The 24,215-nt window shown below is 41.9% G+C and overlaps 1 protein-coding gene across 1 annotated transcript in view; it reads right to left on the minus strand.

Annotated features, from left to right (window-relative positions):
- Positions 1-2,572, minus strand: part of inpp4b (inositol polyphosphate-4-phosphatase type II B) — a 156,981-nt gene extending 154,409 nt beyond the window's left edge. The window contains exon 1 of the mRNA XM_052127604.1: positions 2,461-2,572. The gene's annotated coding sequence lies outside the window, so the exon portion shown is untranslated. The remainder of the gene's footprint in view (positions 1-2,460) is intronic.
- Positions 2,573-24,215: the final 21,643 nt, after the last annotated feature.

The raw sequence follows: 24,215 nt of genomic DNA on the forward strand, positions 1-24,215 counted from the left end.
TTTACTTTCACATTCTTCTGCTTTTGTTTTTTGGTGAGAATTTATAGTAAAAAAAGCACTTAAATATTGATTTGGAGATATAGATTTAACCACTGGAGTTGTGTGGATTACTATAATACAGCCTTTATGTGCTTTTTGGACCTTCAAAGTTCTGGTCACCATTCACTTGCATTGTATGGACCAACAGAGCTGAAATATTCTAAAAATCTTTATTAGTGCTCAGCAGAGGAAAGAAAGTCACACATCTGGGATGGCATGAGGGTGAATAAATGATGAGAGAATTTTCATTTTGCGATGAATTATCATTTTAATGCGACCTTCATATAAGACAGAATAAATATATGTGATGTGAAAAAGTATGTGCCCCCATTCCTGATTTTTCAACTCATGGACTGATGACCGGACGTTCTCCTTTAGGATTTTCAGGTAGAGAGTACAATTCTTGTTTCCCTCAATTATTGCAATTTGCCCTGAAGCAGCAAATCATCCCCACACATCACACCACCACTACCATGCTTGACCGTAGGTATGATGTTCTTTTTGTGGAATTCTGCGTTTGATTTACGGCAGATGTAACGGGACCCCTGTCTTCCTAACAATTCCAATTTCGACTCATCAGTCCACAGAACATTCACCCAAAAGGTTTGAGGATCATCAAGGTGCGTTTTGGCAACATTTAGACGAGCCTTAATGTTCTTCTGGGTTAGCAGTGGTTTTCGCCTCGCCACTCTTCCATGTAAGCGCAGCGTAGTTCTAGCAGGAAGACTAGCAGCTGTACATTATCGCACCATTAGCTGGGTAACTCCTAGCCAATCACATGTAAGCCATTGCTTTATAGTCTGCTCACACTCTATCACATTGCGTATTCAGTGTGCTGACACGGCAACCTCCACCACCCCACCACCACCTGTTGAGTAGCGTCCTGCACAGGGGTAAGCTCCTCGCCCCTGCCTCCTATCTCCGGCAGGATATGACGGTTCCGAGTACAACTTCTTCAAAGAGAGACATTACATTTCTGTTTTAGATTCATCAAATAAATGTCATCTTAAATCTCACTCAAGATTTGAGTGTTTTTTACAATTTATTATATTAATAATAATAATAATAGAAAATGGCTTTCACTGTGGTTTTTTGGAGTCCCAGAGTCTTTGAAATAGCTTTGTAATCCTTCCCAGACTGTTGCATTTCAATCACCCTTTTCCTCATTTCTGGAATTTCTTTCGACCTTGGCATAGTGTGCTACTGCGTGAGACCTTTTAGCCAACTTCATGCCACTGAAAAAGTGGATTGAACAGGGCTGGCAGTAATCAGGCATGGGTGCGTCTAGTCCAGCTGAACCCCATTATGAATGCAGTTTCATAGATTTTGGGATTTAGTAACTAAGGGGGCAAATACTTTTTCACACAAGCCCAGTTGGTATTGGATAACTTTTTTGCTTCAATAAATAGCATTATTGTTTAAAAACTGTATTTTGTGTTAACACGGATTGACTTAGATTAGAGTGTGTGTGTGTGTGTGTGTGTGTGAGAGAGAGAGAGTGTGTGTGTGTGAGAGAGAGAGAGAGAGAGAGGATGAGTTTTTGAAACAATTTAGTATGAGGCAAATACTTATTCACAGCACTGTATATTTTCAAAATACGTTCCTTTTTTTATTCAAATTAACACATGGGACATAAAAATTGTCAGAAGAAACATTCCCGTACAGTATATATAAGCGTTAGAGGTATACCGGATATATCGGTTTTATACCGATTGATCTGTGCCGATAGTTGCTTAATGGAACAATCAGTAATCTGCAAAAATCAAGTTAATCATTTTGTAATTTCAATATAAGAGTCCCAGGTGTGTTTTAGGCTTCTTTATACTGAAAAGTCCTTCATTATGCACCAAATCTCAAATGATTGGTTATTATGACACGTTAGTTATCGGTTATCGGCAAAATCCACTATCGGTCAACCTTTAATAAGCATGATGGTAAACGACCGATTAACACTTGTCATCCTGTCTGAAAATGTGAAATGTTTTTTCATCTGTGAAAACAACATTTAAACATTCCTAATACTTTGACAATCTAATCTCTGATCTTAATCATATTTGTAAAATCACGGCTTTATTAAACTAATAATGGATGGAAATATTTAGCTGAACTTAAATAACAGGTACATTGGATTACATCTTTATATTCATACAGTATATTGCCGAAGAGGTACTGAGAAGTAGGAACTGTCTGACTTAACATCACTTTTTCAGCCCCTGCTCTGACAGTAACCGCCTACTCTCATCTACATGCAAGGAGAGACATCTCAAACAAGCCTTTAGTCTCCTCCAGGAAGCAGATTACCATTTCCTGTAGCATTCGCATGGTAATTAGACCAGTGAGAACAGAAACAGTCACGGTATGAAATCTTACAGATTATGGCTTTCTGACTCCAGTAGTTTCAACGCAAGTCACTGTTCTTACCTCCACTACCACTGTGATCCATAATGATGCCTCTAAGCGTCCAACACCAGCCACATTCTCCCAGTTGAGCTTCCTGTCCCTGAACTCTGACACAAATCCTTTACATGCTGAGGGAGGAGAGAGACAAGTCATAACACAGAGCGGGAAAGATTAAGGTAAATCTTACAGTAAACAACAACTCATTTGGCCATCTTTTGTGAAGGAAGAAGTGGAAAAGAGTGCAAAATGAGGAGGAAGCCCCATTCAAAATATGGAAAGTGGTTTGTTGGTGTCTACAGGAAATATCTAAGATGGAAACAGGAAGACTGACTACATTTCCTGAAAGGTCTCATGGAATTCAGAGTCTGGGGTTGATGCTGTGAGAAGTGTCGCTTTTTTTCTCATTACAGTCAAATTTCTGTCAACAAACCTTTTAATGGCGCTTTCACCCTCCCATCCTGGTTTCCTATCGCAGGAAATGCCAGTCCGCTCTGCTGCTTTTCTGGAAGAGGAAGGAAGGATTTCTCTTTCAATACTTCCCTTTCGACTTTTTTTCAGGATAACACACCCCTCGCTGGTCAATGTGTGTCTCTGAGAGTTTAATCTGTATGCAGATTAATAAAACCCAATCTTATCTTAACCTCATGCCACCACACTTTTGCTAATCTTAAAAGATCTGTGAATACAACACCTTGTTCTTATCTTAACTTTAGACAAAAAACAGTTTCACGATAAATTACTTTGTCCTTCAGGGTAAAACAGCACATTTATTTATGCTCCTTTACAACTCGTTTCATCAGACGGGTCTGCAGCCACCTCTGCAAACCCAATTATTTAGTGATATATATATATTTACATTTACATCAGACGCTTTTATCCAAAGCGACTTACAGTGCACTTATTACAGGGACAATCCCCCCCAGAGCAACCTGGAGTTAAGTGTCTTGTTCAAGGACACAATGGTGGTGGCTCTGGGGATCGAACCAGCAACCTTCTGATTACCAGTTATGTGCTTTAGCCCACTACACCACCACCACTCCTACTACTATATATATATATATATATATATATATATATATATATCACCATTTAATTTCCATAGAAAGCCATGTGTCTGAATTGAAAATATGTTTACTGTTTGCCAAAAAAACGACCATTCAGTCAGTATTTACATGTGGTTCCAAACCCTTTTAAGGTCTTTTTCAATATAAATTTTCCTCCCTGTCCAGCAGGTGGCGATATGCACGAAGAATGTGAATCGCCAAAAACAAAAGAAGAAGAGTGAATGTGAGAGTGGGGATTGATTGTAAAACAATTACTTGACTATTGATCTGTTTCTCACCCACTCCTATCAAATCGCTTCTGAAGACATGGATTAAACCACCGGAGTCGTATGGATTACATTTACGCTGCCTTTGTTTATTTTGGACCTTCAAAATTCACTTGCATTGTATGGACCTCCAGAGCGGAAATACCCCTCTAAAAATATTCATTTGTGTTCAGCAGAAGAAATAAAGTCACACACATCTGGGATGGCATGGGGGTGTGTAAATGATTAGAGAAATTTCAAATTTGGGTGAAATATCCCTTTAAACACCAAATGTGTTTTTGCGTCCATGCGCTAACTAGACGGACATCATGAGCGTTGCGCCATGTCACGTAGCTTTTTCGCCATCTTGAGAGTAAACACCACGTTTTCTAGATGCCATGTTAAGAGCTTCAATTTTTAAAAACACATTTCAAGACACCTGCGTTCTGTTTCATTCATTTGGCTGCATCTGGCTTTTTTGTGCAAAAACATTGGGTCTGAACCAAGCGTGCCGCACAAGCCCTCAAAAGTGAAGCCAAAACGTCTCGATCGCCCCCCGGTGACTGGTCCTAGTATTGGTCATAAACCCCGCCTCCCCATGTTATTCAACGGGACGTGAGACCAACTAAACAATTAAATTACACTTCACATATCTTTTTTCCAAAGATAGTTTCTGTCATTTACTGTCGTTTCTATCACGTTGATGTAATTTCAAGTGTTTGTTTTCAAAATAAGTTTGTTTTTAGTTATTTGATGCTATAAAAACACTGCTGTGACATCATGATTGACAGCTGTGATTGACAGGTTCTCTGAGTGAAGTAGTCAGTGAAGCACCAACTGACTTTTTTCGGGATCTTCGGAGGACTGAGAAGATTGGAGCTTTAAATTTAATATCTAAATTTCTAGAATTAATTATTTCACACCGTCATAATTCAAAAGTGCAGGTGCGTGTGCTTGCGATTGATTCAGCGAGAGTGAGGGTGGGGCCTTAATTTTGCGGCTTTACTTCCTGCTCACTACTGCGCAGGTCTGGTCCCGAAATCGCAACTGCGCAGACTCAAGTCCCAAGATGTCAGCGCCATATCGGGACACTGGCGGCTTCAGTTCTCACCAATGGAAAAGAGCGAAGGGGCGTCGTTCATCTTTTTTTACAGTCTATGGTCTGAACAGCCACTATGCTGGTATTTTGTTATTTTTAAGAACCCCAATTAAATTCTTTCCATACAGCAATTCATTGTGACCATGGGTGTCAGGCTCCAAAAAGTCCGGGAGCTCATGGCAAATTGGATGCAAAATTGCAGCAAATTCGCCACCGGAAAATGTTCACATGCAAATGAGCTTTGCGGAAAACTTGTGGAAAATTGTCCATTGTTGCCAAAAGTTTGCTGGAGATTCACCACGACCGTGAAGAGCTCCAAACGTCTGGTAAACATTTGCGACGAATCAAAACCTCATTTACACGTGAAAATAACAAGCGAGAAATTTGCGGCAAATTTGCGGTTAGTTTAGACCATAAAAGTAGCCCACAACTAGTCCTCTAAAGCCATTCAATACCGTAGCTCTGTGTGAGGAACAGAATAACATTTAAATCATTATTTGCTTATGTACGCTTTTACACGCTTTATCAGTATTCTCACACCTGTATGATCTTACACAATATGATCTTCAATTAGCATAAAAATCTACCACTCCAAATAATAATAATCATGTCTGCCAATCCTAGGCTGTGCAATTATGCCATGCTGTTTATTTCATGAGATCCATTAGCACGAAAGACGAGTTGGCTCTGTAATTAGTTTATGACAATGAGACTTCACAACCTGCAAATTGATGCATTTCATGTCAATAAAGAGAAAACAAGGGTTGCTATGGGAAACCCATATGCTTTTTAAATGAGGATTATTCATCACAATAATTTCATCATTGTTTCAATTAAGGTGACAGATTTGCATCTGCCCTCCATTCAGCACCTGTTTGCTGTCGCTAGGCTTACAATTAGCTCAAGAGCATTCGTTTGAACAGGAACCTGAGACAAATTAGCAAAGCTGATGAAGTTGAAGTAGCTGGTTAAATCATTCACAAACATGTTTTATCTGCTAAACTGATGATATTTGAAGAAATGGCCTCTTTGAGCATAATGGCCTGTGCGGAGGGGATATTTAGGACTTGGCATCTGGTTAAAGCAGTAGTAGCTATGCATCTAACTTAACTTCATTTTTGTAGTAGTGTGACTACATAAGCCTATCATTGGCCTATAGTTCACAGCAATCAGTCTGAGATTTATTATAAGAGCTTGTTTAAGGACACGACTATGCAAACCTGCATCAGATGGATGCTTTTGGACCGTCTCAGTTGCTTCACGTCAAAAACATACAGTTTTTGGGTCACTGTGTCAAGTTAAACAAAGTTTGAAATGTAGAAAATCACATCTTGTGATCCCAGCGTTCAGCCCATCGTGCCGTGTTTGAACGCAGGAACGTGTCCTTAACTTGTGTTGTCTGCTCTTGATGAGTGTGGTTTGTTTTGTCTGCATAAGCTGAGCATTGCCTATAAAGCGAGTTTCGCTTACTGCCCCCTGGAGAAAACAGTTGGTACTCCTAGCTTGAATTGAACAGCCAATACACCAAATAGTTAGCGGTTTACAAATATACTTAGTCAGTAGGTGGTCACTATATGCTTTAGAGCAGCCAAAGAAATGTCATGCTCTTAAGGTATCGTTCGCCATGCAGTTAACATGTCTTGACATCCCCTCTGTAGCAGCATCTAAATCACTGGGGACTCACCGTGCCTTTATTACTAGTGTGTCATTCAACTCTGTCAATCTAGTGGCTGAAAGGCACTGAGCACATCACCAGCCGAATGTAATTACTGCTGCTCGAGGTGTACAAACAGAGTTCTGTCTCAGTGAAGGCTTCTATGAATCCAGGTAATTAAAGTGCCCCTGCTGCTTTTATTCAATCAACAAGATGCCATTCCGACTTACACAGGCGGCGATCAGAGGCGACGAGGGCTCACATTGTAACCGCTGATTTGAAACACCGCGGATGTAATTGGATGATGCATGCCAATGCCGTGCGGTGATGACCATAATACTGACCTATCATTTCAATGCAGGCAAGCTCATTTAAAAGAGCCAAAGATCCATAAGAGAATGAAGAGTTGATTTGAGAAGTGAGAGCTTCTGGGACACTCATCGAACACATTAATCAAATATCTTGATGGGTTCTTAGAAAAAACACTCTTATTTCCTTAGTTCATAATCAGTCATATTTGTAGCAGATTAAATAGCTGTTTAGTGTGTAGCGGTCCGCGTAACAGACTGTCTGGGCATAAACAGCGGTCTGACAAGGTCACAAAGTGGGTTATTTTTCCTCCTGCTCAGCTTAAAGGAATTGGAAAATTCACCCTGTATTACTGTCTTTCTTCTGAGAAACACAAAAAGAAATCTTCCAACATGAACATACAAGAAATCGGCATGTCGCGTTCGAAAGTTCATGTACCCTGAAATCAGTGCCATTCAGCTGAACTTCTGGCATCCTCAGTCAGACATTTTTGCATCAATGCAAGTGTGAACGCATATCCGTCTAGCGCTACTGATACTTGCAACCTCCGAGACTCAATTCTGGTTCTGGTTCCTGTTGACTGTATTACACCATTTACAACTAAAACTCGCTTTTGGCGCCACTCTGTGGACATTTCACCTGGAGACCGGAGTGCACACTTGCTTATACTTTCAAAACACTTCCAGCTTTGGCCACTGGGGGCAGTGGTTGGAATTTCGGAAGACACAGCCACAGACCAATTTCAGCAGAAGAGCTTTTGACCTCCTGTCGCTAAATTTACAGGGAGATCAGTCTGCGCGACTAATGTCAAACTTAAAAAAATTAAAAAAGGGGAAAATATATAAAAACATTCCCTAAAAAGGGACTTTTTAGAAAGCCCAGATATTGGTGTGGTTTTGAATGAAGTCAGAGATGTGTGTGCGGAGCATGACTCAATCAGATGAGTTTCTAGCTATGACATCATCAGCTGAATGAAACCAAGGAATAACCTTAACTCCACTTTTACAGACAGCAGGAATCAGAACAAGAACCAAGGGTCTCATTTATAAAACACATGGACGGTCAGATTTAATTTTTAATTCCATGGATTCGATCCTATGCAAATACAAATTCTGCTGTCATTAACTCAACATCATGTTGTTCCAAACTTGATCTTATGACTTTTAGTGATTGAAGTGCAAATAGGTGACCTTCCCCCTTGCATAAGAATAATGGATACATTCAAAAGGTTGTATTTGTTTACTTCATGTCAGCTGCATTAGTTAACATGAACCAACAATGGACAATGGTTTTTCTAAATGTCAACATATACTAATACATTTTTAAAATTAAAAGATGTATTTGTTTGTATTAGTGTGTTAAGAACTAACAGGAACTAACGATGAACAATAGCCTAAAACTGGAACAACGGTTAATAAATGTTGTCAAAATATATTATTCACTTTTGATGGCATGTAGCCTTCATGTGGCAATAGTCATAGCAATAAAATGAAGAAAAAAAAATTATTAAGAGCATTGAGCAATGTTTTTTTCTTTTATTTGACAATACTGTGTTTTATTTAAGTTTATATTTTTTGAGAAATATTCATGAAAAAATTACTAGGCTATTATGTGCTAGTGCGTGCCAGGGCCAGTTGCTTTGCCACTGTCAATTCCAGGGCTTCATCATGCCTCCTCAGGGATTTCTCGGAGCAAAGAGTGAATGGCCTTTGGCCCACTGATTACCCTTGGGCCAAACAAGGCTAACCGGGGATTGAAGTGGGTTCAATGTAAAATGCGGAGTTTCACCGAACTTGTACGTTTATGTATCCAGTGAACAACAGTACAGGTTTGAAAAAAAAATGTATACAAGATGCGGGCACTGTACAAACCCGTTTGTGGCAGGGTGGAGGGCGGGGCCGGGTCGGGATGCTACACACCCAACCCCTAATTAGGCTAATCAAGACTCAGAAAGGGATAAAGGCCGACTGGAGACTGCAGTGGAACAGAGAGAGAGATTTACGGCAGCCGACACCTTTGTGTGTTTGTCTTTTTGTTTAAGTTCCTTATTAAAGAATAATTTATATTGTCAAGCCTGTTCTCGCCTCCTCCTTTCCATTAACCTCTTTACACTGGTGCCGAAACCCGGGAAGGAGGATGGATTCGGCGTAGTAGAGTCCTCGCCACTACCATCCACCCCAACGGGGCAGCCACGGCCATCTGCTGGAGGTCGGAGGAGCCCGGCTGCCTGAGAGCAGATGAACGGCCACCGACCACGAAGGGAGAAGGGGCTCCTGACCGACCGCCCGGAGCAGTCAGGGCCGCTGCCTGGGGTGGAGGAGACCGATGAAATGTGGCACGGTATAAGACCGCTGGCCGTGAGCGGGAGGGGCTCCTGGCTGACCGCCTAGAGCGAGAAGGGAGACCCGTTCTGTTTCCCAATAATGCATCGTGGTGTTCCATCCGCAAGGGGCCGGAAGACTGCCTCCGATCCGTCCGGGTCGGCGAGGCTGTAGTCCGTTGGAGGAGTGGCCGAGGACCAAGCTACGACATATCAGAGAACCAGCGAGTAAGTGTTTTTTTTTCTCTCTCCTCTCTCTCTCCCACTGTCGATCTGTGTTGGCCCTCACTTTTTTAACATGTTTTTGTTAATTTGGCACGATCGCCGTTACGGCGTGTAGGTGTCAATTTTTTTTTGTTTCCCTCCCCTTGTCCCATCCCTCATCCAGGTAGACGGGGATGACCTGCCAGCAGATGGGGCGTTAGGCCTCCCCAGGGAAAGGGGGGGGGTTGTACGTCATACCGGCTCCCCGGCCTGAGAGAACGAGGGAGGAATGTGACAGGCAGAGGGCGGGGCCGGGTCGTGATGCTACAGTGCTCCTAATCAGGCTAATCAAGCCTCAGAGAGGGATAAAGGCCGAGTCTGAGACAGTCAACCCATGCATCTTATCATGTGGCTTGATGAGCGTGCTACCGCGGAGACCTAGCGTGTGTGGAGACTTCATGCTATTCTATGCGGCATCCATGCACAACTCACCACATGCCCCACCAAGAGTGAGAACCACATTATAGCAGCCACAAGGAGGTTACCCCATGTGACTCTACCCTCCCTAGCAACTGGGCCAATTGGTTGCTTAGGAAGCCTGACTTGAGTCACTCAGCACGCCCTGGATTAAAACTTGTGACTCCAGGTGTGGTAGTCAACGTCTTTACTTGCTGAGCTACCCAGGGACAATGAATCGCATTTTTTAATATTTGTGGAGAAAGCCCCTCAAATCTGGACTTAAAAATGTCATAATGATTCTATTGAGGATTTGCTAGAAGGGTTCAGTGCATTAGTGAGAACTCTGGGCAGGAAACTGGCCACACAATAGCATTTGCACACTGACACATGCACAAATAATTATTACAAATATCACACCTCCCAGAGGACAAGTTTTAGCCAAGTGTGCGTTTCTGGTGATGAAGCGCTCATTATGTTTGCAACTCAATTGAGTGACCTCAGTAGGTCCCCGTTGATTAACAAGTACCGATGAGAGCAACACAGAGGTATTTATAAAACCCACATTCGTGAGTATAAACACACATTACACACACAACGCACACACACATTGAGCTAATAAAGATTTGTTTGTGCAGTGAACTAATCTGGCCAGTCTAACAATCCATTCAAGGGCTGCATTGGGGTTATTGTAAATTTGAATTTTAAAGGGATAGTCTACGTAAACATTTTAATTCTGCCATCATTAACTCACATTGTTAGACTTCTTGTTGTTCCAAAAAAAACCTTAAGACTTTCTTCTGCCAAACACAAAGGGAGATGTTAGGCAGAACGTTAGCATCAGTCACTATTCATGAAATGAAAGTGAATGGTGACTGAGACGAACAAGAAGAAGGTAAGTGAATGATGAAGGAATCTCCATTTTTGGCCAAACCGTCTTTTAAAATGTGATTAAAAGTGCTAGGTAAAAATAGACATTGTACAGATGAATTGCGCTCTTGTTCCCTGTATACCTTAGAGCATTCACTGGGAGAGAATATCTTTCATATGTCAATAAAATGGACATTAGAACCAAAATATACCCAAATGAGTCAATTATATAAAATGAGATTGATATCGGAATCGAGAGTTTGTGAATCGGAAACAAATCGAATTGGAAATCTATATTGATACTCAACGCTAATGATTAACACTGTTAAATTTCTCCGAGCATGGAGGGTTTTCACTATATAGTGCCATTTTCATGTTTAATGAAGGCAGTTGTAAAGTAGGGCTGAATATTGATAAAGATTTTCCAATTCAATTCCAATTCACAAGCTCTCGATTCGATTCAATGTTGATTCATATGGGTAAAATCCAGTTATAATGTCACTTTTCCTTACATATGAAATAAACTCTCTCCCAGCTAATGGTAATAATTATACAGGGGACCTTCTAACTAGGTACATTACGAAAATATACATTTTACTAATTATATTTTATTAGTTTTTCAACATTGGTCGCATTTTAGCTTTTTAAAAATGAACAAATCCATGTTTTCAATCAGTGAATAAGATATTATATTCCATACTATTATTACGAAGTTATTATTAAGTATTTACATTGAGTTGTTGAACACATGCTAAAAGCGGTACTGTTTCTTTAACAAAACCAGCATTTCTGTAAAGAGCATCTGCAGATGAGCATGTTAACGAGAGAGACTCAATCTCATCTGTCCTACGCATGATTAGAATTAAATATTATCCAAACCCCTTATCTAAACCTAAACAACCAGAAGAGTGTGTATACATGATAGGAAGCTATTGTGTGTATTAGATGGAAACGATGTCCAGCAACGTCATTGGCTGTAGTGAAAGTCATACGAATTCATAATAGTGCAGTTGTACAATATCATACGAATTAGCGAAATGTAGAAAAGTCATACAAATCATTCTGATTTTGCTGTGAGAGTGTCTTTGGACACACATTACACGGAATATCTTTTACTCTCAACATGCAGTGAAATGATCTCGCTGTTGAAAACTCCACCAATATACTACACAATTACTGGTGAGTGAAATGTACTTTTACTAGCCAGTTGCCAAATATATACAGTTTAGTCGCATAGTGGGAAATTTGGTTGCAAATACGAGCAAAACCCCTATGTGGCAGGGCGGAGGGCGGGGCCGGGTCATGATCCTACACACCCGGTCCCGTATCAGGCTAATCAAGCCTCCCGAGAGGGATAAAGGTCGACTGCAGAGGATCGTGCGGGAGAGAGAGATAGTTTACGGACATGTCCTTCATGTGTGTTTGTCTGTTAAAGTTTCAGTTTATTATTAAAACTATTATTTATATTATCAAGCCGGTTCTCGCCTCCTCCTTTCCATTGATCCCTTTACACTGGTGCCGAAACCCGGGAAGGAGGAGGGATGCCCGTCGTGGAGTCCTCGACACTGCCGTCCACCCAGGGGAGCGCTGCTGCCATCCACCGGGGGAGGGAGTAGACCGACCGCCCGGACGCGGTGAACAGCCTGCGTCCTCGAGGCAAGTGGGGACTGGACTCCCCGACCACCTGGACCGATGAAGCCGCTGCCAGGGGCGGAGGAGAGCCCTGCCATCCCCCAGAAACGCGGAGGGGTCGATGGAAGACCGCCGTCCGCGAGGGGAGGAGGGAAGTGTCTCCCCGACCGCTTGGAGCGGTAGGGTCGCTGCCGGTGTGGAGGAGTGTCCCCACGAGTCGCCGAGAACGCGGAAGGGCGATCTTTCCGCCGGGGGTCGTGAGTCTGACTCTGATGTCCGTCATGTGTGTTTGTCTGTTAAAGTTTCAGTTTATTATTAAAACTATTATTTATATTATCAAGCCGGTTCTCGCCTCCTCCTTTCCATTGATCCCTTTACAACCTACTTTAAAGACTTTTGCATATATAAAAAATACAATTAATTAATGTTCATTTTAGGCCATGTCCACACTTTAAATATCTATTTTCAGATTCCTAGCGTCATCGTTTTCCAAAGTATGTCGTTACGGAGGGTGTCTCAAAAGTTTCTGTTTCCGTGGAGGAAAATCAATGCGTTTACAAACAAAAACGTGTTAGTGTGGACGTGGCCTTAATAATTAGGTAGTGAAAACATTAATGAAAATTAATTAGTTAATTTTCAGCCAACTAACTAAATTAGTTTTCATCTGAATTTTCATTGTCAATAAAACCTCTGGGCGAGATACAGCAGCACTGCCTTTCCTATTTATTAGAGAATGCACATGACTTAATGTATGCAGATGTAGAGGGGCTGTTATTTGGTCCCTCTAGGGCAATGCATTAGTGATGAGCTCACCGCCATGACCCCATTCCGAATGACTGCCGTAGCTGGACTTTCTTATAAAGCGTCTGGATAAAGATACAGAGCCAAGACATGCATGCACAAGAGAAATCAGGGATGTGTGCGTAGAACGCAAAAGGCATTCCTATTCCGAAAGCTCTGAATCAAAACCGGAAAGCCCATGATTGCATCAAATTATGTATTCTTGCCAAAAAGGCATGGCTTCAATCCGACTCATCTTGATTGCCCCTATCGGATGCTTATCCTCTTTCATGAATAGATATTACATTACGATGACGAGACCTGGAGGGGATCTTTTGCAATTCCTTTTCATATTCATTTTCTTCTACAAGGCCCTTTTGCTTCGAAATAACGGTGAAAAGGGGATCAAGAGAACTCTCAGCTCTCATTCAGAGCATTTGTACTGTAGTATATAGAAGCACCATTCTTGCATGACATGACCCTACCTAAACACTTTACAGGGAACTTTCAGATCACGTGTTAAGTGGCAAACACTTTGTCTGCGCTAGTTCCCCAGTTCAATAGGTAGACGTTCCCCAGTGAAAACGTTCAAGCCATACAAGTGAAGACATCAAGTTGGCATAAGATAGCATTGTGTGACTAGCTACTTTACCTTTTTACTCGTGATTTAAAGCTAAAAGCGAAGCGTCCCAGAGCAGTATGCAGAATAGACTCGTGCAGGAGTAAAGAATTTGCTTGTTGGAGGTTTTATTGCCTCTGGAATCATTAAAAGGAGTTTTCTTGGTCACCAAGTGCAAATGTGCTTATGTGTGCACCTCAAATCTCTCTCCTTGGAAATACAAACAAATCCAGCTTGCGATTGGAAATGTGCAGTTGTCAACTCAACTCCCTTGTTTGCTCTGTAATTACCTGTTCAAAGTGCTACATTCGCAAAAAACAACCCAATGCAAGCCGCACAAATGCGATTATTGTGACTTACCTTGAATCTCTGTTCAACAGCAACATTGCTCAAAAGCAAGAAGAAAATGACAATATTCTGACTTTTCCTACCTTTGATTATTAGATTTATATATATTTATATACAGTACTGTGCAAAAGTTTTAGGCACTTCAGATGTTGTTCGGATATTGAAACATCCGATCTGCCAACAACCAAGAAAAACTGTCCAGGTGTATCTAGGAGATTTGGGGCTGTTTTAAAGGCACAGATGGTCACACCAAATATTGATTTAGCTTTTTTATGTTTTCTGGAAACCGATGGAGTGCGTACTCCAGGTAGGGAATGAGGTTTTGCCCCAAGTGAAGGAGTTCAAGTATCTCGGGGTCTTGTTCACGAGTGAGGGGACAATGGAGCGGGAGGTTGGCCGGAGAGTCGGGGCAGCAGGGGCGGTATTGCACTCGCTCTATCGCACCGTTGTCACGTAAAGAGAGCTGAGCCGAAAGGCAAAGCTCTCGATCTACCGGTCAATTTTTGTTTCTACCCTCACCTATGGTCATGAAGGTTGGGTCATGACCGAAAGAACTAGGTCGCGAGTACAAGCGGCCGAAATGGGCTTCCTCAGAAGGGTGGCGGGCTTCTCCCTTAGAGATAGGGTGAGGAGCTCAGTCATCCGTGAGGAGCTCGGAGTAGAGCCGCTGCTCCTTTGCGTTGAAAGGAGTCAGTTGAGGTGGTTTGGGCATCTAGTAAGGATGCCCCTGGCCGCCTCCCTAGGGAGGTGTTTCAGGCACGTCCAGCTGGGAGGAGGCCTCGGGAAGACCCAGGATTAGGTGGAGAGATTACATCTCCACACTGGCCTGGGAATGCCTCGGGTCAGCCCAGTCAGAGCTGGTTAATGTGGCTCGGGATAGGGAAGTTTGGGGCCCCTGCTGGAGCAGCTGCCCCTCGACCGACTCGATGCTGGATGGATGGATGGATGGATGGACGGATGGATGGATGGATGGATGGATGGATGGATGGATGGATGGATGGATGGATGGATGTTTTCTGGACTTTCTGTGACATTACGTGATAAATGAAAACAAATTATTTCATTATTTTTGAAGACACTATGCAACCTCACTATGCAACATTTTTCACAAGTGCCTAAAACCTTTGCATAGTACTATATATATATATATATATATAAAGTAATAACCATGAATGGCATGAATCTAATTAAAATCCTAGTGAGCTGCCTTGCTGTCTAGTGCCTACATTGGCAGCTGCCTTCTAAGGAATCTTCAGAATCTACAAACTTTTCCCACATCTGTGGAATGGATATAAAAGTGGTAAAATACATAAAAAATGTAGAGCTGAGAGTACTAGACTCATATTAGTATACATTAGCTGTATACATTATCACAATTTCAAACTTAAAGGGATAGTTCACCCAAAAATGAACATTCCCTCATTTACTCACCCTCATGCCGTCCTAGAAGTGTACAACTTTCTTTCTTCTGCTGAACACAATCGAAGATTTTCAGAAGAATCTTTCAGCTCTGTTGGTCCATACAATGCAATTGATTGGGGTCCAAAACCTTGAGGCTCAAAAGTGCATGTAAAGGCAGCATAAAAGTAATCCAATTGACTCCAGTGGTTTAATCTATGTCTTCAGAAGTGATATGATAGGTGTGAGTGAGAAATAGATCAATATTTAAGTCCTTTTTACTATCAATTCTCCTCCCTGCCTAGTAGGTGGCGATATGCACGAATAATGCGAATCGGCAAAAAAAAACAAAAGAAGACCTTTTAGGAAAGAAGAGCCCTTGAAGTGGAGATCTATAGTAAAAAAAGGACTTGGCCCTCCTGATGCGTTCAGAATCTGCATACACCTTTTGCAGGTCAATTTTGACCTGAAGGAATTCAAGCTTATACACTGGTGGCCAAAAGTTTGGAACAAAGTACAGATTTTGCTCTTATGGAAAGAAATTGGTACTTTTATTCACCAAAGTGGCATTCAACTGATCACAATGTACAGTCGGGACATTAATAATGTGACAAATTACTATTACAATTTCAAAAAAGAAGAAATGTTCAGAACTTTTTAAACTACTTCAAAGAGTTCGTCCACGTGCAGCTATGACAGCTTTGCAGATCCTTGTTATTCTAGCGGTCAGTTTGTCCAGATACTCAGGTGACCTTTCACCCCACACTTCCTGTAGCGCTTGCCATAGATGCGACTGTCTTGTCGGGCACTTCTCACACACCTTACAGTCTAGCTGATCCCACAAAAGCTCAATGGGGTTAAGATCCGTAACACTCTTTTCCAAATATCTGTTGTCCAATATCTGTGTTTCTTTGCCCACTCAAACCTTTTCTTTTTGTTTTTCTGTTTCAAAAGTGGCTTTTTCGTTTCAATTCTTCCCATAAGTCCTCCTGAGTCTTCTCTTTACTGTTGTACATGAAACTGGTGTTGAGCGGGTAGAATTCAATGAAGCTGTCAGCGGAGGACATGTGAGGCGTCTATTTCTCAAACTAGAGACTCTGATGTACTTATCCTCTTGTTTAGTTGCACATCTGGTCTTCCACATCTCTTTCTGTCCTTGTTAGAGACAGTTGTGCTGTCTTTGAAGACTGTAGTGACACCTTTGGATGACATCTTCAGTTTTTTGGCAATTTAAAGCATTGTATCGCCTTCATTCCTCAAAACAATGATTGGCTGATGCACCAAATGATCAATTTAGCATGATTACTCAAGGATAAGGTGTTGGAGTAATGTCTAGATTTGATAAAAAATTCAGATAGTGATGGTGCTGTTTTATACATCAGTAATGTCCTGACTATACATTGTGATCAGTTGAATTAAAGTACCAATTACCTTCCGAAACAGCAAAATCTGTACATTATTCCAACCATTTGCCACCAGTGTAAATCTTTCATAACCTGATGGTTTTCATATAAAACTATATTGTGTAAAACTAAATTGAGAATTACTAGTCATTTGAAAGAATTTCACATTTTAAAGCTAAAATGAGCCGCCACGTTATGCAGAACGGACCACAAAACGGTGCCGCGATATGCAGAAAAGGACAGCGAACACCCCCCCCCCCCTTTCAACAATATTTGGGCCGGGTTGCTATGTAAAATCCCAGGCCGATTTCTCTTCCCAGTTCAGGCCTGCCCACACCTATCATCTTGTTTCAGAAGACATGGATTTAACCACTGGACTGTAATGTATGGATTACTTTTATGTGGCCTTCATTTGCTTTTTTGATTCTCTTCCAAAAATGTACACACTGTGATTCTCTTGTGCTTTCATAAAATGTGTGTTTAGCATCTTGAGTGACACAGCAACATTGAGTGCACCAGTTGAATGAGTTTATGGGCGGGACTATCTGTTTGATGGACCAACGGGTGATGAGGGTCATTATTTTTGCAATTCTGTCTGGCGGCGTTTAGTGGTACAGAAATTACACACTTGAACTTTTTTAACGGACATGCAAGGAACAATGACAGGTGTTGGCCTGCCAATGACTCTGCACCTCTAATTGTCATTCTGCCCATGTGAGCGATGCCCATGAGAGACTTAGCTTTCGGTGCCAAGGATTTGTGTGGCAGACAGATGAAGAAAACAAAACGGAGACAAAGACATACATGGAAAGCAAACAAACATGTGAGGCTCACCTGCTCCTGGTGGGCTGCTTGTCAACATCTTATTTGTCATTGGCACCAAACATGCTTGTGCATCCAGTTCTGACACTGCATTAGACACACATGTTTTAATGATAAATCATTTCCATTGAAAATGGACTGGATCTCTTGAACACATGCCAGGCCAAACTTTTAAGAGAGCCACAATGAAAGAAATACAAGATAAAAAGATGGCAAAAGATGAAGAGAGAATGATGAGGTGGCAGAGAACGGATGTTATGAACACTGCATGAATCCAGACATCAATCTGGATGGAGCCGCCAGAACCAGCACCGCATCCAACATACTTCAGCAAAATGCAGAAAGGTGGATGTGTTCTGTCTGCCTCTCACTGAAGAAAAGCAATTAGTCAAAGCTTGAGAACAATCTCACACTCGGCAGGTAAGATGCACACACTAGCAGCAACAGGAAGATATCTGGAGAAACAGAGGGATAGTTCAGCCAAAAATGAAAGCACCTGTACGCTTCTGTGACAATAATATTGACTTCCCATAACGCGAGAGTAAAGCGGAGACAGAGAGCTAATGATTTGGGACTGAGGGAACGCTAACAGACGGAGAGAACTGGGTCTACGTTTGGTGTGTTCAGTTTGCGCTCTTTATGATGTGGCGTTTGACAGATGAGTTTAATAAAGAGGCTTAATGATCCAATGGAGGCCTCAGTCTGACAGGTGTTATGGGAGACAGTGTAATGCAGAGGACGGCTTGGGGTCAAGATCAGACCAGCTGCAAGATGAGCATCCAGCCAACTCCATCATGTACAGTCACAACAGGTCACAGTATTTGCCACAACTATGAAAAAACAATTTAAAAAAAAGATAACAAAAATTGATCACTTCACTTCAAGGCTGTTTTGTAAATGCTAAGTATCCATAGTAGCACAGTAATAGTCATCATGATATCAAAATAATCACTCAATTTTCATGTCATTTAGCAACAAGTTGTTACACAAATGACACAAATGCTTGCCAAACATAACTCCATACTCAAGGGGGCGATAGAGTGACCTTCAAATGTTAGCTAAAGTTGCTAGCGGTGAACATATCAACAGTTTAACTAACTTTAAACGAATTTGTCCGGTTTCAATGCACGGTTAACAGCATTAGTGGCATAATATTCACCACAAAAAATATATTTTCAGCTCGTCCCTCATTTATTAAAAATAGCGTTACAGTAAGACACTTTCAATGGAAGTGAATTGGGCCAACCCATAAAGGTTAAAATACTAGGCCTGTCGATATATAAAAAAAAGTCAGACAGATGCTTTTGGAGTGCCTCGGTTGCAATCGAATTTAGAGATGTACAAGCAAATCGACATAATAACATCTGTAAAGCCATAATTGGTGCCCGGGTCAAAATTGACCCGTTAATGCAAAAGATGTAAAAATCTCTTAAACAACCTTTTTGTACAAATGTGAGAAAAATGTATGTGGAACGGAGGGGGGCGGGGCCGGGCTGGAATGTCGCACGCCCGGTCCCCAATCAGCCTGATGGGGCGCGTGAGGGATAAAGGCGTCCGGTGACGACGGTGAGAGTGAGAGAGAATTACGGGCATGTCCGTCATGTGTGTGTTTATGTTTGTGTGTTTTGGTTTAAGTTTTCATTAAATTATTATTTATATTGACAAGCCGGTTCTCGCCTCCTCCTTGCCCATCTTAACCCCCTTACAATGTACTATGTGTATTTTGATGGTCTTGACAAAGTCCCAAAGTTTAGTTCCCATACTAAAAAGTATGTGGTATTTAAAAATTATTATCTACCTCTCCCGGGTCAAAAATGACCTGAACGCAATAGGAGTGTTAATTATTGATCTATTTCTCCCCCACACCCAGGGCTGGACTGGTAATCTGGCATACTGACATTTGGAGCCGATCAGAGCTGGCCGTGAAACGGGCCGAACGGGCCGCGATAAGCTAAAATGAGCTGCCGCGTTATGCAGAACAGACCACAAAAAGGCGCCGCGCTATGCAGAAAAGGACAGCGAACACCCCCGTTCAACAACTTTTGAGCCAGTTGCTATGCAAGTAAAAAATTCTAAGTATGCGTCAATGTACACCTGTGTAAGACAGATGCTTTTGGAGCGCCTTTGTTGCGTTGTATCATAAATATACAGTTTTAGATTGCTGTGTCATTAAACGAAGTTTGAAACTTAGAAAAACACGTCTTGAGATCCCTGCCTTCGGATTTGCACTCAGTAAGTGTGGTTTGTTTTCTGCCTATACAGCGAATTATTGTAGAAAACAGGTGATACTCCATGCTTGAACTTCTCAGATAAGGAATATTCCCTACTCACTCTCATGGCGAAATCGCAAGGATTCATACGTCTTTTCTAAATATGGCTAATTCGCATGATATCGTACGACTCTTGCACGAAACTCGCGCTTACATTCGCATTAGACATCCGGGCATTTGCACGTGATGAAATCGTACAAATTTATACGAACAAACTCGTACAAAATAATACGAAATAGCCAACTCGTAAAATATGTACACATTTTCATGAGACTCTATATAATTTATCGCGTTGAATTATGCGTAAAAACGTTACAAGACACAAACGGTATACCTGTTAGCATGAATTTAATGTGTAAAAGTTATATCCACTTCATGACAAAGAAGTTGTAATTTTTTATATAACTTTACACAGAGTACTAGAAATGTATTAGGCTATTCCAAAAAAAAAAAATGTTTTATTTTAAACCTTTAAACCAATTATTGTATGTGCGATGTACTGTTGGGTGTAATCGGACTACAGAGTAATTCGCTAATCAAATTACTTTTTAGTCTAAAATTGGTATAACGCTTTCAATTCTTGTAATCAGATCACAGCTACTGACTTACTAAGCTAATTAATTTACATATTTATGTACAATGTATGTAACAAGAGTCACTGACAAGTTATTGTAAGGAAGAAACGAGTGTATGACTTGTGTGCAACAATGAACAGGGAGGATTTGCATTTCGAATTTGAAGTTTCGAAGTTTCTTTTGACGTGAAAATGACTATTTGTCGACTATGAAGCATCTCATATCAGTTACAAATGTAAATAAAGCTATTTAGGTTGACATCTGCCCAAGTAGTGAGTCAGCTAGCTATATTTTAAAAACCTAGCTATCAAAACTGAGAGTTTCCTACACCAGACAAAGGGTTGACATTAAGAGTTCATTCTGTTTCAGGCAGGCCGCCCTCAAACTCAATACTCCATACTCTTCTTTCACTCATTTTAATGCTTATTGACGACGTGTGAATTGGCACTCTTGGAGAGAACCGACAGAAAGCTGAACCTGAACTTTAAAAAGCAGTCTCATCCTCTGTGCGCACTCTGCCCTCTTCCAATGACAATCGATTCATCATCATGTCAGACATATTAGCCATTCTCTTTCACTTCCTCTACATCCACACTGTTTCTGAAAAGAAGCATTCTCCTCTGTCTTGCCATAACCTTCACTATGCCTTGAGTTATGACTGGCTTTAAAGTTCTCTCAATGCCTCTTTTTCCACATACATTGAAGTAAACGCAACCTGAGGCTGCATGAATAAGGTGGTAATGTAAACTTGAAAGTCTATTTGAAATGTTACAAATTTCAAAATTTGACCAAGAGTTTATTGCTACTCAAAATATACATAATCTATAGCTTTTTATCTACTAAATAGTCTATTACACAGTATATTGCTATTTGAAGTTGGGTATATAACAATAATATGGTATGTGTAACCGGTCCTACTCGCCCTGCTCCAAATGGGACTCGAACCTAGATCTCTGGCATGGGAGGCAGGTGCTCTAACAAGGAGGCTAAAGGCTACAGCCTCTAGCATCAGTTGCTATCTACCAGCTGGCTCCCGTTACATATGTAAAAGTACATTTTAGGACCTGAAAAACTAGAATATGGCAATATTAGGGAATTGCAAGAAATTTCAGTTTTGACTTGCAATACGATTCTTCGCCTACCTTGTAAGAATAATTGGTCCTACTGTACATTTAAAGTACCTGAATTTAATTGCATTTTTAGTTACACTGTTATCTTTAACCCTAACCCAACCCTTACCCTTACTCCTAAACCTACACTTGCCTCAACCACAGTAGCGGTAAATGTGGATATTTGGCAGAACAACATGTAATCACAGAGTAAATACATAGTCTTATATGTATTTACTGTTAGTACAAAGTCGTTAAGGCCACCTAATATAAAGTGTGAACATATGTGCATTTCCTAGCATGCTCTGCATGGGACTCGATAAGGAGAGTAAATGTTAAAATTAAGTGCTATTTTACGTGTTTTAGTGCAAGATGAATATAATGGGGGAGACTTGTTTGTGTTTAATGTATTGTTATGTTGAGATTTAGAAGAGTTTTGGGGGTTACCATCATGGTGAAGAGGGGAGCTTGAGCTAACGATGAGGACAGGTAAAGTTGTACATAAAGCTGATTGCTTGCTTCATTGAGAAATTGCAGTGCTAACCTTTGCATAGTTACTAAACTACACTCTGTAGTGCTTCCAACCAGCATGTGTTTAGCATGCTAACATTCACTTTCATTAGTGCAGAAAGAACCAAATGAGATTTATTTAAGTTACTGTGGTGATGGGGGTGTGGCCAAGCAGAGAGTGAGACCAGTAGGGACAGAACAGTAAGGATTGTCACCTGTGGGAAATCACCTCTAACAGCAGTTTTGTGTTTGCCGTTAGAGTGGAGAGGGATAAAAAGGGCAATCCAGACTGCCAGAGGGGAGAGAGAGAGATGCACGTAGCTGTGTGTGTGACAAGTGCATTTGTTGTTCTGAAAAGCGAGACCATTTAGGTGTTTAATACTGAAAAGCATTGTTAAATAAAAGACTTGCGTTGGACATTTACCCGGCTCCCGCTTCCTCCTTCAGAAGAAATCTAGAGACCTATCAAAGTGGTGATGAAACCTGGTAATTTGGAGGAAGATACACCATCATGGATTCCTCACCCATCGCCGATCAAGACCCTTGCCAGCATCCATCAAATGCAACATCAGACTCTGCTTGATCTGTGCAAGGTACAGGAACATGAGCAGCGATTCCTGGTTATCCTTCAAGCTCAAGCAGAGGACCGGCATTTGTAACAAAGCTTGATACCCTGGGGGATAGAGTGGTGGTAGCGTAGTGGGCTAAAGCACATAACTGTTTATCAGGAGGTCGCTGGTTCGATCCCCACAGCCACCACCATTGTGTCCTTGAGCAAGGCACTTAACTCCAGGTTGCTCTGGGGGGATTGTCCCTGTAATAAGTGCACTGTAAGTCGCTTTGGATAAAAGCGTCTGCCAAATGCATAAATGTAAATGTAAATGTAAATGGTTCCACAGATGCAAACTCCCACTTCATGCTCTCCTGAGGATGACCCGGAGGTGTTTGTGGAGCTGTTTGAGTGTGTGGTGGATGTAGCGGGATGGCCAAAGTCCCAGTGGATGGTCTGCCTGCTGCTGCTGCTGGCCGGAGAAGTGCAAGCCAACTAGCCAAACTCCTGGGGTATCAGGACTTCATCTTGCAACAGGTCAGCCGCTCACATGGTGAGCTTGGCCACCCGTTTGCCTTTGCCCAACAGCTCCATGACTCCTGCCAGTGTTGGCTGCTGGCAACTGGATGCAACAACATGGCAGTAGTCAACCTGGTGGAACTGGAGCAGTTGATCAACCGACTACTGAAGGGGACAGAGGAATGGGTCCAGTGCCAACAACCAGCGTCGCTGGACGAGGCGGTCCAGTTGGCTGAGGACTATATGGCGGTGAATTCAGGGGCCGGCAAGCCTCCCCGATGCGCCACAGGCCACCCATCCGGCATGAGCAGCTTCCCCAGCCCTTAGAGGATTCCCTGCTGGGGATTTCCCTCTGGAGCAGATGCGAGACGAGACCCTTAGGCACGCCTTTGATCAAGTGAAAGAGATTGATGGTCAATGCCTCCAGCCAGACGTTGCACTCACATATACTTATTTTTCAATTATTAAGGATCGGTTGCATCGAGTGACGCAGAACACTCAGACAAAAGAGGATTAATCCAATTGTTATTAACGAAGAGCCGTCGGAAAATATTATTCCAGACAGCTCCTTATAATCTGATGGCGGGTCACTAGACCATCTGATGGCCGTTTCTATTGGCCGGGCATTCACAGGGACGTCCGTAGGTGGTGTGTGGCATGCCGTGAATGTCAGTTGGTGAATCCCACGGCCACCCTAAAAGCCCCATTGCATCCCTTCTATTGAACGAGGTCCCTTTCGAAAGAATTGACATGGACCTCGTCAGGCCATTAGAGTGGTACTCGGCTACGGGAATTTGCACCAGGAGATAAATTCCTTCTATTACTCCCCACATCGAGCTCTAATTTACTCACCAAGTGGCAAGGGACCTTTATGGTCACACAGTGAGTCAGGGAAATTGATTATGAGGTTAAACTAATGGATAGAGGCGGATTACGTCAGATTTACCACCCCAATCTCATAAAACCGTAGAGAGAGGCGGTCCTGAAGTCGCTGAGATGAGGGGGACTCACGGCAAACCC

This window comes from Xyrauchen texanus, chromosome 5 (assembly GCF_025860055.1).
Source record: "Xyrauchen texanus isolate HMW12.3.18 chromosome 5, RBS_HiC_50CHRs, whole genome shotgun sequence".
NCBI lineage: Eukaryota > Metazoa > Chordata > Actinopteri > Cypriniformes > Catostomidae > Xyrauchen > Xyrauchen texanus.